Genomic DNA, 18,280 nt, shown 5'->3' with positions numbered 1-18,280 from the left:
TGGTTGCACTTCATTTTATTGCATTTTGCATATACTGAGGGTGTTTTTTACAAATTGAAGATTTGTGGCATCCCTGCATCAAGCAAGTCGATAGATAGCACCATTTGTCCAACAGCATTTGCTCACTTCATGTCACAAATTTTGAAATTTTGGTAGTTCTTGCAGTGTTTCAAACACTCCACCAGAAAAAAGACTATTACTCACTGAAGGCTCAGGTAATGATCAGCATTTTGTAGCAATAAAGTATTTTAAAATTAAGGTATTGAAAAAAAATTAAGGTATGTACATTTTCACTAGACACAATGATATTGCACACTTAGACTACAGTATAGTGGAGGAGGGATCAACATGGTGGAGTAAGAGAAAGTGGAGCTAACCTCCCCCAAAAAACACATTAAAAATACATCTACATGTGGAATAATTCTCACTGAAAACTAACTGGAAACTGGCAAAGGACTCCTGTAAAACCAAGGCTGTAAGAAAGATACACATGTAATTGGGTAGAAAGGGAAGAAAAGCAATCAGGCAAGGACCCAAGCCTCTGGGAGGGAACTCAGAGGAAAAGGAAGAATACATGGCTGGACAGCCACCCTGGGGAGTTAGTGACTCAAGCCAAAGATTGGGCACCATAATCCTGGGGTCCTACACAAAGGAGACAAACCCCCTTGGCTGATTGGAGGACCCGTGGGACAAATAGAATATCTATGGGAAGCCTGGACTTCACTTGTGAGGAGCTCCTACTTGCTGGCTAGGTACCAAGGCAGGGTGAAGAGAGGTCTGCTGTAGTGGCTGCTGAGTTTCCAGTGACCAACTAGCTTTCAGAAGAAGACCAGACCTCTGACGGTGGTCACTCCACCATAGCTCACCCCCCTACACACATGCAGTAAAGACCACGTGGCCCCACCTGCCCAGCAAAGTGGTTCCACAACACAGCAGGAGCAGCAGAGTCTGGGGGCAGTGATCAGCTGTGGGAGACAAAGAGGATCTGCCCCCGAGGCAGAGGAGAGAGGTCTACTCTAGCAGCTGCAGTGTTTCCAACAACCACCTAACTGCACCCCCAAGCCTGAGCCAAGTGAACGCTCTACCCTTGCTCACTCCATGCCCCTGCGGGACGCTGGATGTGGGTCACTGAGGATGAGGAAAAAGAGTAGCCCATGGGACAGAGAGGTGATCTGGTCCCAGGGCGGAGCCTGGGTGAGGCAGCAGCAGCCATTGTTGGTGCTTACTCAAGCAGCACCTCAGAAGCTGCCCAGATGTCTGACAACAACTGCTCCAACACAGCTCATCTTCCAATAGCTGATGAGAGTCCATGCGGGCCCCCGCCAGCCTTGCAGAGCAGTTCCTCAACAGAGTGGGGGGCAGAGGAGGCTGGGGACAGTGATAGGTTGTGACAGAAAACGGGGGATTGCACCCAAGGCTGCTTATGAGCAGAGTTGTGGGTACCCATACAAGCAGCACATCAGAAACCCGTCCACAAACGGGCCCCACTTGCTTCACCACTGCCCTACTCTGGGGCAAGTGTTCTAGTGTGAAAGGTAAAAACACATGCTTAAAGGGAAGAGAGCCAGCTAGGGCCCAACCCTAAGGGCTTCTACTCCAGCAACTTGCCATCAGATGCCACCCCTGATAGGGCTGTGATGGCCACTGAGCAGGGAGGAAGTCTTGCTTCACACTCAACACCAGCTCTAGCCCCTCCATGTCCAGCCCCACCCCCTACCAAGTTGATAGCTACTAGCACTCCCTGAGGAAAGACATCCATGAAACTCCTAGAAGAGAATATAGGCAGAACACTCTTTGACATAAATCATAGCAATAATTTTTGGATCTGTCTCTTAAGGCAAAAGAAATAAACAAATGGCTTTCTCTGTATGGCCTACTTCACTTAGTGCGATAATCTCCAGGTCCATCCATGTTGCTGCAAATGGCATTATTTCATTCTTTTTAATGACTGAGTAGTATTCCACTGTATATATGTACCACATCTTCCTTATCCATTCATCTGTTGATGGATATTTAGGTTGCTTTCAGATCTGGGCTATCGTAAGCAGCACTGTGATGAATATTGGGGTGCATGTATCCTTTTGAACCATGGTTTTCTCTGGATATATGCCCAGGAGTGAGATTGCTAGATCATATGGTAGTTCTATTTTTAGTTTTTTAAAATTAATTTTTATTGGAGTATAGTTGCTTGAAAATGTTGTGTTAGTTTCTGCTGCACAGCAAAGTGAATCAGCTATAAATATACATATATCCCCTATTTTTGGTTTTCCTTCCCATTTAGGTCGCCACAGACCACTGAGTAGAGTTCCCTGTGCTATGCAGTAGGTTCTCAAGAGTTATTTATTTTATACATAGTATCAATAGTGTATATATCTCAATCCCAATTTCCCAATTCATCCAACCCCCTCCTTCCCCCTTGGTATCCATACGTTTGTTCTCTATGTCTGTGTCTCTATTTCTGCTTTGCAAATAAGATGATCTATACCTTTTTTTTCTAGATTCCACGTATATGCATTAATATTCTTGGTTGGCAGTTTTTTCTTTCAGCACTTTGACTATATCCATTGCCCTCTCTCCCACCCTGCAAGTTTTCTGCTGAGAAATCAACACACTGATATTTTTCTGGAGGTCCCTGTGTATGTGATGAGTTGCTTTCCTCTTGCTGCTTTCTAAATTCTCTCTTTGTCTTTGACTTCTGACAATTTGATTATGTGTCCTGTTGAAGACCTCTTTATGTTCAGTCTATTTGTGGTTCTTTGCATGTCATGGATCTGGATGTTCATTTCCCTCTCTAGGTTTGAGAAATCTTCTCTCACTATCTCTTTAAGTAAACTTCCTGCTCCTTTCCCTTCCTCTGCTCCTTTTTAGTATCCCATAATGCATATATTGGGGGTTTGGAGAGGGTCGTTTTATTCCATAAGTCCCAAAGGCTGTCTTCATTTTTTTCCATTCTTTTTCCTTTTTGTCCCCCTGACCTGGTAATAGGAAATGAGCTGTCTTCCAGCTCACTATTGTCTCTTATGCTTTATCTACTGTGATATTGATGTTCTCTATTGAATTTTTCAGTTCAATCACTCTGTTCTTTGGCCCAAAATTTCTGTTTCATTCTCTTTTATGATTCTTATCTCTTTTATTGAACTTACCAATTTGTTCATGTATTGTTTTCCTGATTTCATTTAGTTTTCTATCTGTGTTCTCCTATAGCTCAGTGAACTTCTTTAAGATAATTATTTGAATTCTTTATCAGGCAGTACATATATCTCCAGAAAGAGTAAAATTTAGGGTTAGTTACTGGTGTTTAATTTTGTTTCTTTGATGTTGTCATGTTTCCCAGACTCTTTGTAATCCTCTTAGCCTTGCATCTGTGTCTGGACATTTAAAGCAGTAAGCACAGAGCAGAAGGAAGAAGAACTACAATCTTTCAGCCTGTGGAACAAAAACCACATTCACAGAAAGATAGACAAAGTGAAAAGGCAGAGGAACATGTACCAGATGAAGGAACAAGATAAAACCCCAGAAAAAAAGCTAAATGAAGTGGAGATAGGCAACCTTCCAGAAAATGAATTCAGAATAATGATAGTGAAGAGGATCCAGGACCTCGGAAAAAGAATGGAGGCAAAGATCGAGAAGATGCAAGAAATGTTTAACAAAGACCTAGAAGAATTAAAGAACAAAAGCCTAGAAGAATTAAAGAAAAAACAAATAGAGATGAACAATACAAAAACTGCAAAGAAAAATAAACTAGAAGGAATCAAGAGCAGAAAAACTAAGGCAGAAAAACGGATAAGTGACCTGGAAGACAGAAAGGTGGAATTCACTGCCATGGAACAGAATGAAGAAAAAGGAATGCAAAGAAATGAAGACAGCCTAAGAGACCTCTGGTACAACATTAAATGCACCAACATTCACATTATAGGGGTCCCAGAAGGGGAGGAGAGAGGGAAAGGACCCAAGAAAATATTTGAAGAGATTATAGTCGAAAAATTCTCTAACATGGGAAGGGAAATAGTCATCCAAGTCCAGGAAGCATAGAGAGTCCCAGGAGGAGAAACCCAAGGAGAAACACAGCGAGATACATAGTAATCAAATGGACAAAAATTAAGACAAAGAAAAATTATTAAAACAACAAGGGAAAATTGACAAATAACATACAAGGGAACTCCCATAAGGTTAACAGCTGATTCCTCAGCAGAAACTCTATAAGCCAGAAGGGAGTGACATGATATATTTAAAGTGATGAAAGGGAAGAACCTACAACCAAGATTCCTCTACCTGGCAAGGATCTCATTCCGATTTGATGGAGAAATCAAAAGTTTTACAGACAAGCAAAAGATAAGAGAATTCAGCACCACCAAACCAGCTCTACAACAAATGCTAAAGGAACTTCTCTAAGTGGGAAACACAAGAGAAGAAAAGGACCTACAAAAACAAACCCAAAACAATTAAGAAAATGGTCATAGGAACATACATATCGATAATTACCTTAAATGTGAATGGATTAAATGCTCCAACCAAAAAACACAGGCTCACTGGAAGGACACAAAGATAAGATGCATTTATATGCTGTCTACAAGAGACCCACTTCAGACCTAGGGACACATACAGACTGAAAGTGTGGGGATTAAAAAACATATTCCATGCAAATGGAAATCAAAAGAAAGCTGGTGTATCAATACTCATATCAGATAAAATAGATTTAAAATAAAGAATGTTACAAGAGACAAGGAAGGACTATACATAATAATCAAGGGATCAATCCAAGAGGAAGATATAACAATTATAAATATATATGCACCCAACATAGGAGCACCTCAATACATAAAGCAAAAGCTAACAGCCATAAAATGGGAAACTGACAGTAACACAATAATAGTGAGAGACTTCAACATCTCACTTACACCAATGGACAGATCATCCAGACAGAAAATTAATAAAGAAACACAAGCTTTAAATGACACAATAGACCAGATATATTTAATTGATATTTATAGGACATTCCATCCAAAAACAGCACATTACACTTTCTTCTTAAATGCACATGGAACATTCTCCAGGATAGATCATATTTTGGGTCACAAATCAAGCCTCGGTAAATTTAGGAAAATTGAAATCATGTCAAACGCCATTTCTGACCACAATGATATGAGATTAGAAATAAATTACAGGGGGAAAAAAAAGTAAAAAACACAAACACATGGAAGCTAAACAATACGTTATTAAATACCCAAGAGATCACTGAAGAAATCAAAGATGAAATCAAAAAATACCTAGAGACAAATGACAACAAAAACATGATGATGATCCAAAACCTACGGGATGAGGAGGGACCTTCAAGATGGCGGAGGAGTAAGACATGGAGATCACCTTCTTCCCCACAAATACATCAAAAATACATCTACATGTGGAACAACTCCTACAGAACACCTACTGAAAGCTGGCAGAAGACCTCAGATTTCCCAAAAGGCAAGAAACTCCAGACGTACTTGGGTAGGGCAAAAGAAAAAAGAAAACACAGAAACAAAAGAATAGGGATGGGACCTGCACCTATGGGAGGGAGCTGTGAAGGAGGACAAGGTTCCACACACTAGGAAGCCCCTTCACTGGTGGAGAGGGTAGGTGGGTGGGGGAGAAGCTTCAGAGCCCTGGAGGAGAGCGCAGCAACAGGGATGCAGAGGGCAAAGTGGAGAGATTCCTGCACAAAGGGTCAGTGCCAACGAGCACTCACCAGCCTGAGAGGTTTGTCTGCTCACCGCTGGGACGGGTGGTGGCTGGGGGCTGAGGCTTAGGCTTCGAAGGTTGGATCCCAGGGAGAGGACTGAGGTTGGCAGCATGAACACAGCCTGAAGGGGCCTAGTGTGCCACAGCTAGCAGGGAGGGAGTCCGGGAAAAAGTCTGGACCTGCCTAACAGGCAAGAGACCATTGTTTTGGGGTGCATGAGGAGAGGGGATTCAGAGCACCGCCTGAACGAGCTCCAGAGACAGGTGTGAGCCGCGGCTATCAGCACAGACACCAGAGTCAGAAATGAGATGATAAGGCTGCTGCTGCTGCCACCAAGAAGCCTGTGTGCAAGCACAGGTCACTATCCACACCTCCCCTCCCAAAAGCCTATGCAGTCCGCCACTGCCAGGGTCCCGTGATCCAGGGACAACTTCCCCGGGAGAGCACAAGGTGCGCCTCAGGCTGTTGAAAAGTCATGCTGGCCTCTGCCACCGCAAGCTTGCCCCGCATACCATACCCCTCCCTACCCCCAGCCTGAGTGAGCCAGAGCCCCTGAAGCAGCTCCTACTTTAACCGTGTGCTGTCTGGGGGGAAAACAAAAGCCCTCAGGCGACCTACATGCAGAGGCAGGGCCAAATCCAAAGCTGAACCCCAGGAGCTGTGTGAACAAAGAAGAGAAAGGGAAATTTCTCCCAGCAGGTTCAGGAGCAGTGGATTAAATCCCCACAATCAACTTGATGTACCCTGCATCCATGGACTACCTGAATACACAGTGAATCATCCCAAAATTGAGGTGGTGGACTTTGGGAGCAACTGTAGACTTTGGGTTTCCTTTCTACATCTAACTTGTTTCTGGTTTTATGTTTATCTTAGTTTAGTATTTAGAGATTATTATCATTCGTAGATTTGTTTCTTGATTTGGTTGATCTTTTCCTTTTTTATATACATATATATTTTTTCCTTTTTCTCTTTTTGTAAGTGTGTATGTGTATGTTTCTTTGTGTGATTTTGTCTGTATAGCTTTGCATTTACCATTTGTCCTAGGGTTCTGTCTTTTTTTTTTCTTTTTTAGTGTAGTTTTTAGCACTTATCATTGGTGGATTTGCTTTTTGCTTTGGTTGCTCTCTTCTTTCTTTCTTTTTTTGTTTTTTACTTTTTTATTTTTTTATTTTTAATATTTTTTTTATTTTTTATCTTAATAACCTTATTTATTTTCTTTTATTTTTGTTTTCTTTCTTTCTTTCTTTCTTTCTTTCTTTCTTTCTTTCTTTCTTTCTTTCTTTCTTTCTTTTTCTCTAGCTTTTCTTCTGAGCCATGTGTCTGACAGGGTCTTGGTGCTTCAGCCAGGTTTCAGGCCTGAGCCTCTGAGGTGAGAGAGCTCAGTTCAGGACATTGGTCTGCCAGAGACGTCCCGGCCCCATGTAATATCAAACAGCAAAAGCTCTCCCAGAGATCTCCATCTGAAAGCTAAGACCCAGGTCCGCTCAACGACCAGCAAGCTAGAGTGCTGGACACCCTATGCCAAACAAGTAGGAAGACAGGAACACCACCTCACCCATCAGCACAGAGGCTGCCTAAAATCATAATAAGTTCACAGACACCAAAAACACAGCACTAGAAACAGCCCTACCCACTAGAAAGACAAGATCCAGCCTCATCCACCAGAACACAGGCATGAGTCACTGCCACAAGGAAGCCTACACAACCCACTGAACAAACCTTACCCACTGCCGTCAGACACCAAAACAATGAGAACTACAAACTTGCAGCCTGTGAAAAGAAGACCATAAACACAGTAAGTTAAGTAAAATGAGAAGACAGAGAAATATGTAGCAGATGAAGGAGCAACGTAAAATCCCACCAGACCAAACAAATGAAGAGGAAATAAGCAGTCTACCTGAAAAATAATTCAGAATAATAATACTAAAGATGATCCAAAATCTTGGAAATAGAACGGAGAAAATACAAGAAAAGTTTAACAAGGGCTTAGAAGAACTAAGAGCAAACAAACAATGATGAACAACACAATAAATGACATTAAAAATTCTCTGGAAGGAATCAATAGCAGAACAACTGAGGTAGAAGAACGGATAACTGACCTGAAAGATAAAATAGTGGAAATAACTACCACAGAGCAGAATAAAGAAAAAAGAATTAAAAGAACTGAGGACAGTCTCAGAGACCTCTGGGACAGTATTAAACCCACCAACATTCGAATTATGGCGGTCCCAGAAGAAGAAGAGAAAAATAAAGGGACTGAGAAAATATTTGAAGAGATTAGAGTTGAAAACTTCCCTAATATGGGAAAGGAAATCCTCAAACAAGTCCAGAAAGTGCAGAGAGTCCCATACAAGGTAAACCTAAGGAGAAACATGAAAAGACACATATTAATCAAACAATCAAAAATTAAATACAAAGAAAAAATATTAAAAGGAGCAAGGGAAAAACAACAAATAATATACAAGGAAATCCCAATAAGGTTAACAGGTGATCTTTCACCAGAAACTCTGCAAGCCAGCAGGGAGTGGCAGGACATATTTAAAGTGATGAAAGGGAAAAAACTACAACCAGGATTACTCTACCCAGCAAGGATCTCATTCAGATTCGACGGAGAAATTAAAACCTTTACAGACAAGCTAAAGCTAAGAGAATTCAGCACCACCAAACCAGCTATACAACAAATGCTAAAGGAACTTCTCTAACTGGGAAACACGAGAGAAAGAAGAGACTTACAATAACAAACCCAAAGCAATTAAGAAAATAGTAATAGGAACATACATATCGATAATTACCTTAAATGTAAATGGATTAGATGCTCCAACCAAAAGACATAGACTGGCAGAACGGATACAAAAACAAGACCCATATATATGCTGTCTACAAGAGACCCACTTCACATCTAGGGACACATACGGACTGAAGATGAGGGGGTAGAAAAAGATATTCCATGCAAATGGAAATCAAAAGAAAGCTGGAGTAGCAATTCTCATATCAGAAAAAAGAGACTTTAAATTACAGACTATTACAAGAGACAAAGAAGGATACTACATAATGACAAAGGGATCAATCCAAGAAGTAGATATAACAATTGTAAATATTTATGCACCCAAAGGAGGAGCACCTCAATACATAAAGCAAATAGTAACAGCCATAAAATGGGAAATCGACAGTGACACAAAAATAGTAGGGGAGTTTAACACCACACATTCACCAATGGACAGATCAACCAGACAGAAAATTAATAAGGAAACACAAACTTTAAATGAAACTTTAAACAAGATGGACTTAATTGATATTTATAGGACATTCCATCCAAAAACAATAGAATACACTTTGTTCTCAAGTGCTCATGGAACATTCACCAGCATAGATCATAATTTGGGTCACAAATCAAGCCTTGAAAATTTAAGAAAATTGAAATCATATCAAGTGTCTTTTCCAACCAAAACGCTATGAGACTAGATGTCAATTACAGGAAAAAAAATCTTTAAAAACTACAAACACATGGAAGCTAAACAATACACTACTAAATAACAAAGAGATCACTGAAGAAATCAAAGAGGAAACCAAAAACTACCTAGAAACAAATGACAATGAAAACACAACGACCCAAAACCTTTGGGATGCAGCAAAAGCAGTTCTAAGAGGGAAGTTTATAGCAATACAATCCAACCTCAAGAAATAAGAAACATCTAAAATGACAACCTAACCTTACACCTAAAGCAATTAGAGAAAGAAGAAAAAAAACCCAAGTTAGCAGAAGGAAAGAAATCATAATGATCAGTCAGAAATAAATGAAAAAGAAATGAAGAAAACAGTAGCAAACATCAATAAAACTTAAGGCTGGTTCTTTGAGAAGATAAACAAAATTGATAAACTATTAGCGAGACTCATCAAGAAAAACAGAGAAGACTAAGATCAATAGAACTAGAAATGAAAAACGAGAAGTAACAACTAACACTTCAGAAATAGAAAGGATCATGAGAGATTACTACAAGCAGCTATATGTCAATAAAATGGACAACCTGGAAGAAATGGACAAATTCTTAGAAAACCACAACCTTCCAAGACTGAACCAGGAAGAAATAGAAAATATAAACAGACCAATCACAAGCACTGAAATAGAAACTGTGATTAAAAACCCTCCAACAAACAAAAGCCCAGGACCAGATGGATTCACAGGCGAATTCTATCAAAGGATTAGAAAACAGCTAACACCTATTCTTCTCAAACTCTTCCAAAATATAACAGAGGGAGGAACACTCCCAAACTTGTTCTATGAGCCCACCATCACCCTGATACCACAACCAGACAAAGATGTCACAAAAAATGAAAACTAGAGGAAAATATCACTGATGAATATAGATGCAAAAATCCTCAACAAAATACTGGCAAACAGAATCCAACAGCACATTAAAAGGATCATACATCATGATCAAGCTGGGTTGATCCCAGGAATGCAAGGATTCTTCAACATACACATATCAATCAATGTGATGAACCATATTAACCAACTGAAGGAGAAAAGCCATATGATCATCTCAGTAGATTCAGCAAAACGTTTGACAAAATTCAACGCCCATTTATGATTCAAAAAACCCTCCAGAAAGTAGACATAGAGGGAACTAACCTCAACATAATTAAGGCCATATATGACAAACCCAAAGCCAACATCATTCTCAATGGTGAAAAACTGAAACCACTTCCTCTAAGATTAGGAACAAGACAAGGTTGCCCACTCTCAATACTACTATTCAACATAGTTTTGGAAGAATTAGCCACAGCATTCAGAGAAGAAAAAGGAATCCAAATTAGAAAAGAAGAAGTAAAACTGTCACCGATTGCAGATGACATGATAGTATGCAAAGAGAATCCCAAAGATGCTACCAGAAAACTACTAGAGCTAATCAATGAAGTTGGTAAAGTAGCAGGATACAAAATTAATGCACAGAAATCTCTTGTATTCCTATACACTAATAATGAAAAATCTTAAAGAGAAATTAAGGAAACACTCCCATTTACCATTGCAAAAAAAGGAATAAAATACCTAGGTATAAACCTACCTAAGCAGACAAAAGACCTCTATGCAGAAAACTATAAGACACTAATGAAAGAAATTAAAGATGATAGAAACAGGTGGAGAGCTATACCATGTTCTTGGATTGGAAGAATCAACATTGTGAAAATGACTATACTACCCAAAGCAATCTACAGATTCAATGCAATCTCTATCAAACTACCAATGGCAATTTTCACAGAACTAGAACAAAACATTTCACAATTTGTAAGGAAACACAAAAGACCCGGAATAGCCAAAGAAATCTTGAGAAAGAAAAACGGAGCAAGAGGAATCAGGCTCCCTGACGTCAGACTATACTACAAAGCTACAGTAATCAAGACACTATGGTACTGGCACAAAAACAGAAATATAGATCAATGGAACAGGATAGAAAGCCCAGAGATAAACCCACACACACATAGTCACTGTATCTTTGATAAAGGAGGTAAGCATATACAATGGAGAAAAGACAGCCTCTTCAATAAGTGGTGCTGGGAAAACTGGACAGCTACATGTAAGAGAACGAAATTAGAACACTCCCTAACACCATACACAAAAATAAACTCAGAATACATTAAAGACCTAAATGTAAGGCCAGACACTATAAAATTCTTAGAGGAAAACATAGGCAGAACACTCTATGACATAAATCACAGAAAGATCCTTTTTGACCCACCTCCTAGGGTAACAGAAATAAAAACAAAATTAAACAAATGGGACCTAATGAATCTTAAAAGCTTTTGCACAGCAAAGGAAACCATAAACAAGATGAAAAGGCAACCCTCAGAATGGGAGAAAATATTTGTAAACGAAGCAACTGAAAAAGGATTAATCTCCAAAATATACAAGCAGCTCATGAAGGTCAATATCAAAAAAACAAAAAACCCAATCCAAAAATAGACAGAAGTCCTAAATAGACATTTCTCCAAGGAAGATATACAGATTGCCAACAAACACATGAAAGGATGCTCAATATCGCTAATCATTAGAGAAATGCATATCAAAACTACAATGAGGTACCTATCCACCATTCTTCATTACTACTGATCATCTCCCCAATCCAAGCCACCATTATGTCACCTGAACAAGTACAGTAGCTTCTGTAGGTCCAATCCATAGACCACCAGAGGGATCTTAACTAAATGTAAATTAGGCGATGTATTTCCCCTGATTTGAACCTTATATACACCGTTTTCCACTGCAAATAAAATCAAAACTCTTTTCTGTGGTCTGAAAGCCACCACACAGTCCAACCCCTGTCCAGATCCTGACCACAATCCAGGTTATTCTGCTTCTCTCACCCTAGCTGAGTACACTTTCTCCATCTCTTTTTTACATCTAGATAGTAAACAAAGCAGGGAATCAAGCCTGATATGTAGCATTTGTCCATTTTTAGGGTGTAAATACTCCCACCTTGACCGATTCCAAGTTATGAATACAATGTCACTGGAAAGGAAGCTGGGCAGAGATGCACAGTTGTCCCCCTTTGTACTGTTTCCACCATACAGATAACAGGAGGTGTAAAAGCTGCTAGAGCACAGATAATAGTAAATTTTATAATATAATTAGGAAGTAATAAATTTTGAGTTTTTATTGCCATTGCTTTCAATAAAATTTAATTGTAAGGTTAAAAAAAACTACAATGAGGTATCACCTCACACCAATAAGAATGGCCATCATCAAAAAAATCAACAAAAAATAAATGCTGGAAAGGTTGTGAGAAAAGGGAGCCCTCTTACACTGTTGGTGGGAATGTAAATTGATACAGCCACTATGGAGAACAGTATGGAGGTTTCTTAAAAAACTAAAAATAGAACTACCCTATGACCCAGCAATCCCACTACTTGGCATATACCCTGAGAAAACCATAATTCAAAGAGATACATGTACCACAATATTCATTGCAGAACTATTTACAATACCCAGGACATGGAAGCAACCTAAGTGTCCATCGACAGATGAATGGATAAAGAAGATGTGGCACATATATACAATGGAATACTACTCACCTATAAAAAGAAACAAAATTGAGTTATTTGTAGTGAGATGGATGGACCTGTCATACAGAGTGAAGTCAGAAAGAGAAAAACAAATACCGTAGGCTAGCACATATACATGGAATCTAAAAAAAAAAAATCGTGCTGAAGAACCTAGGGGAAGAACAGGAATAAAGATGCAGACATAGAGAATGGACTGGAGGACATGGGGAGGGGAAGGGTAAGCTGGGACGAAGTAAGAGAGTGACATGGACATATATACACTACCAAATGTAAACTAGATAGCTAGTGGGAATCAGCTGCATAGCACAGAGAGATCAGCTAGGTGCTTTGTGTCCACCTAGAGCGGTGGGATAGGGAGGGTGGGAGGGAGAGGCAAGAGGGAGGAGATATGGGGATATATGTATATGTAAAGCTGATTCCCTTTGTTATACAGGAAAAACTAACACAGCATTGTAAAGCAATTATACTCCAATAAAGATGTTTAAAAAAAAACCTATGGGATGCAGCAAAAGCAGTTCTAAGAAGGAAGTTTACAGCAATACAATCTTACCTCAAGAAACAAGAAAAATCTCAAATAAACAATCTAACCTTACACTTAAAAGAACTAGAGAAAGAAGAACCAACAAAACCCAAAGTTAGTAAAAGGAAAGAAATGATAAAGATCAGAGCAGAAATAAATGAAATAGAAACAAAGAAAACAAGAGCAAAGATCAATGAAACTAAAAGTTGGTTCTTTGAGAAGATCAACGAAATTGATAAACCTTTAGCCAGACTCAACAGAAAAAGAGGGAGAGGACTCAATAAAATTAGAAATGAAAAAGAAGTTACAACAGACAGCACAAAAATAAAAAACATCATAAGAGACTACTACAGGCAACTCTATGCCAAAAAATGGACAACTTGGAAGAAATGAACAAATACTTAGAAAGGTATAACCTTCCAAGACTGAACCTGGAAGACAGAAAATATGAACAGACCAATCACAAGTAATGAAATTGAAACTGTGATTAAAATCTTCCAACAAACAAAACTCCAGGACCAGATGGCTTCACAGGTGAATTGTATCAAACATTTTGAGAAGAGCTAACACCCATCCTACTCAAACTTTTCCAATAAGTTGCACAGGAAGGAACACTCCCAAACTCATTCTAAAAGGTCACCATCACCCTGATACCAAAATCAGATAAATATGCTACAAAAATAGAAATTTACAGACCAATATTACTGATGAATATAGATGCAAAGTCCTCAACAAAATACTAGCAAACAGAATCCAACAACACATTAAAAGGATCATACACCATGATCGAGTGGGATTTATCCCAGTGATACAAGGATTCTTCAATATACGCAAATCAATCAAAGTGATACACCATATTAACAAACTGAAGAATAAAAACCATATGATCATCTCAATCGATGCAGAGAAAGCTTTCGAAAAAATTCTACACCCATTTATGATAAAAACTGTCCAGATAGTGGGCATAGAGGGAACCTACTTCAACATAATAAAAGCCATATACAGAAAAACCCACAACAAACATCATTCTCAGTGGTGAAAAACTGAAACCACCTCCTCTAAGATCAGGAACAAGACAAGGATGTCCACTCTCGCCACTGTTATCCAACATAATTTTGGAAGTCCTAGCCACAGCAATCAGAGAAGAAAAAGAAATAAAAGGAATACAAATTGGAAAAGAAGAAGTAAAACTGTCACTGTTTGCAGAAGATATGATACTACACATAGAGAATCCTAAAGATGCCACCAGAAAACTACTAGAGGTAATCAATGAATTTGGTAAAGTTGCAGGATACAATATTAATGCACAGAAATATCTCGCATTCCTATACACTAACAATGAAAGATCAGAAAGAGAAATTATGAAACAATCCCATTTACCATCGCAACAAAAAGAATAAAATACCTAGGAATAAACCTACCCAAGGAGTTAAAAGACCTGTACAAGAAAACTATAAGACACTGATGAAAGTAATCCAAGATGACACAAGCAGATGGAGAGATGTATGATATTCTTGGACTGGAAGAATCAATATTGTGAAAATGACTAAACTACCCAAAGCAATCTACAAATTCAGTGCAATCCCTATCAAATTACCAATGGCATTTTTCACAGAACTAGAACAAAAAAATCTTATAATTTGTATGGAGGCACAAAAGACCCCGAATAGCCAAAGCAATGTTGAGGGAAAAAAACAGATCTGGAGGAATCAGACTCCCAGACTACAAATCTACAGTAATGAAGACAATATGGTATTGGCACAAAAACAGAAATATAGATCAATGGAACAGGATAGAAAGCCCAGAGATATATCCATGCACTTATTGTCAACAAATCTATTAAAAAGGAGGCAAGGATTTACAATGGAGAAAAGACAGTCTCTTCAATAATTGGTGCTGGGCAAACTGGACAGCTACATGTAAAGAATGAAATTAGAACACTTCCTAACACCATACACAAAAATAAACTTAAAGTGCATTAAGACCTAAATGTACAGCCGGACACTGTAAAACTCTTAGAGGAAAACATAGGCAGAACACTCTATGACATAAACAACAGCAAGATCCTTTTTGACCCACCTCCTAGAGTAACAGAAATAAAAACAAAATTAAACAAATGGGACCTAATGAAACTTAAAAGCTTCTGCACAGCAAAGGAACCATAAACAAGACGACAAGACAACCCACAGAATGGGAGAAAATATTTCCAAATGAAACAACTGACAAAGGATTAATCTCCAAAATTTACAAGCAGCTCATGCAGCTCAATATCAAAAAAACAAACAACCCAATCCAAAAATGGGCTGAAGACCTAAACAGACGTCTCCAAAGAAGACATAACAGAATGCCAACAAACACATGAAAGGATGCTCAATATCACTAAACATTAGAGAAATGCAAATCAAAACCATAGTGAGGTATCACCTCACACTGGTCAGAATGGCCATCATCAAAAAAATCTACAAACAATAAATGCTGGAGAGGGTGTGGTGAAAAGGGAACCCTCTTGAACTGTTAGTGGGAATGTAAATTGATACAGCCACTATGGAAAACAGTATGAAGGTTCCTTAAAAAACTAAAAATAGAACTACCCTATGACTCAGCAATCCCACTACTGGGCATATACCCTGAGAAAACCATAATTCAAAGAGATACATGCACCCCAGTGTTCATTGCCGCACTGTTTACAATAGCCAGGACATGGAAGCAATCTAAGTGTCCATCGACAGATGTGGCACATATATACAATGGAATATTACTCAGCCATAAAAAGAAACAAAATTGAGTTATTTGTAGTGAGGTTGATGGGCCTAGAGTCTGTCATACAGAGTGAAGAAAGTCAGAAAGAGAAAAACAAATACCATATGCTAACACATACGTATAGAATCTAAAAAATAAATGGTTCTGATGAACCTAGGGGCAGGGCAGGAATAAAGATGCAGACGTAGAGAATGGACGTGAGGACATGGGGAGGGGGAAGGGGAATCTGGGACGAAGTGAGAGAGTGGCATTGACATATATACACTACCAAATGTAAAATAGATAGCTAGTGGGAAGCAGGTGCGTAGCACAGGGAGATCAGCTCAGTACTTTTTTACCACTTAGAGGGGTGGATAGGGAGCATGGGATAGAGGCTGAAGAGGGAAGGGATATGGGTATATACGTATACATATATGTATACATATATGTATATATATATAGCTGATTATACTCCAATAAATATGTAAAAATAATAATAAATATTTTTAAAAATTTTTAAAGATTTATGATGCACAGAGGGACCTGTAAATTGAGGCAAGTCCCTGAGGGAGGGAGGAAGTAACAGGGAGAGGGAGGAGAGAGAGCCTGGGAATATGTATATGACAGGAGCCCCCTGTGGGACTTTTTAATAGTGCCAGAAACAAACAAATTTCTTGCAGCCCATGGCAGGAATAAGGTAGTGGAAGAGGAAGAGCAGGGTTAACAGTGTGCAGATGAGGCTGCTAAGAGTGAGTTTAAAAGTGAGTTGCTAGAACAAAGCTTTAAGTATAACAAATAATCCTAAAATTTGTATGGAACCACAAAAGACCCTGAAGAGCCAAAGCAATCTTGAGAAAGAACAAAACTGGAGGTATCATGCGTCCTGATTTCAAACTACACTATAAAGCTACAGTAAAGAAACAGTATGGTACTGGAACAAAAACAGACACATAGATCAGTGGAACAGAATAGAGAGCCCAGAAATAAACCCACACACGTATGGTCAATCTATGGCAAAGCAGGGAAGAATACACAATGGGGAAATGACAATCTCTTCAATAAGTGATATTGGGAAACTGGAAATCTTCATTTAAAAAATGAAGCTAGAACATTTTTTCATGCCATATACAAAAATAAACTCAAAATGGATTAAAGAATTTAATGTAAGACCTGAAACCATTAAAATCCTGGAAGAAAATATAGACAATTCACTCTTTTGCATTAGTGTTATTAATTTTTTTTTTTGGATCTGTCTCCTCAGGCAAGGACCACAAAAGCAAAATTAAACAAATGGGGTTACATCAAACTTAAAATATTTTGCTCTGTGAAGAAAACCATCAAGAAAATGAAAAGGCAACATACTAAATGGGAGAAGATATTTACAAATGATATGTCCAATAAGAGGTTATTATCCAAACTATTTGAAGAACTTATACAACTCAATAGCAAAAAATAATCAAAAAACAAAAACAATCCAATTTAAAAATGGTCATAGGACCTGAATAGACATTTTTCCAAGGAAGATATACTAATGGCCAACAGGCACATGAAAAGATGCTCAACATCACTAATCATTGGGGAAATGCAAATCAAAACCACAACGAGATATCACCTCACACCTATCAGAATGACTATTATCAAAAAGATAAGAAATAACTAGTGTTGGTAAGGATGTGGAAAAAAGTGAATGCTTGCTCACTGTTAGTGGGAATGTAAATCGGTACAGTCACAATGGAAAACATTATAGAGGTTCCTAAAAAAATTTAAAATAGAACTATTATATCATCCAGAAATTCACTTCTGGTTATTTATCTAAAGAGAACTAAAACACTAATTTGAAAAGATATATGCACCCCAATGTTCATAGCAGCATTATTTGCAATAGCAAAGATATGGAAGTGTGCATCAACAGATGAATGAGTAAAGAAGCTGTGGTATATATACACACAATGGACTATTACTCAACCACAAAACAAATGAAATCTTGCCATTTATAATAACATGAATGGACCTTGATGTTATTATGCTAAGTGAAATAAGTCAGACAGAGAAAGACAAATACTGTATTATTTCACTTATATGTGGAATCTAAAAAACAAAACAAATGAGCAAACAGAAACATACTCAGGTCCAGAGAACAAACTGGTGCTTTGTTCAGAGGGAAGGGGGGGATGGGCAAAATAGGTGAAGGGGATTAACACATACTAAATTCCAGTTATAAAATAAGTAAGTCATGGAGATGT

The sequence above is a fragment of the Eschrichtius robustus genome, chromosome X (assembly GCF_028021215.1).
Source record: "Eschrichtius robustus isolate mEscRob2 chromosome X, mEscRob2.pri, whole genome shotgun sequence".
Lineage (NCBI taxonomy): Eukaryota > Metazoa > Chordata > Mammalia > Artiodactyla > Eschrichtiidae > Eschrichtius > Eschrichtius robustus.
This window is presented reverse-complemented; position numbering follows the sequence as displayed.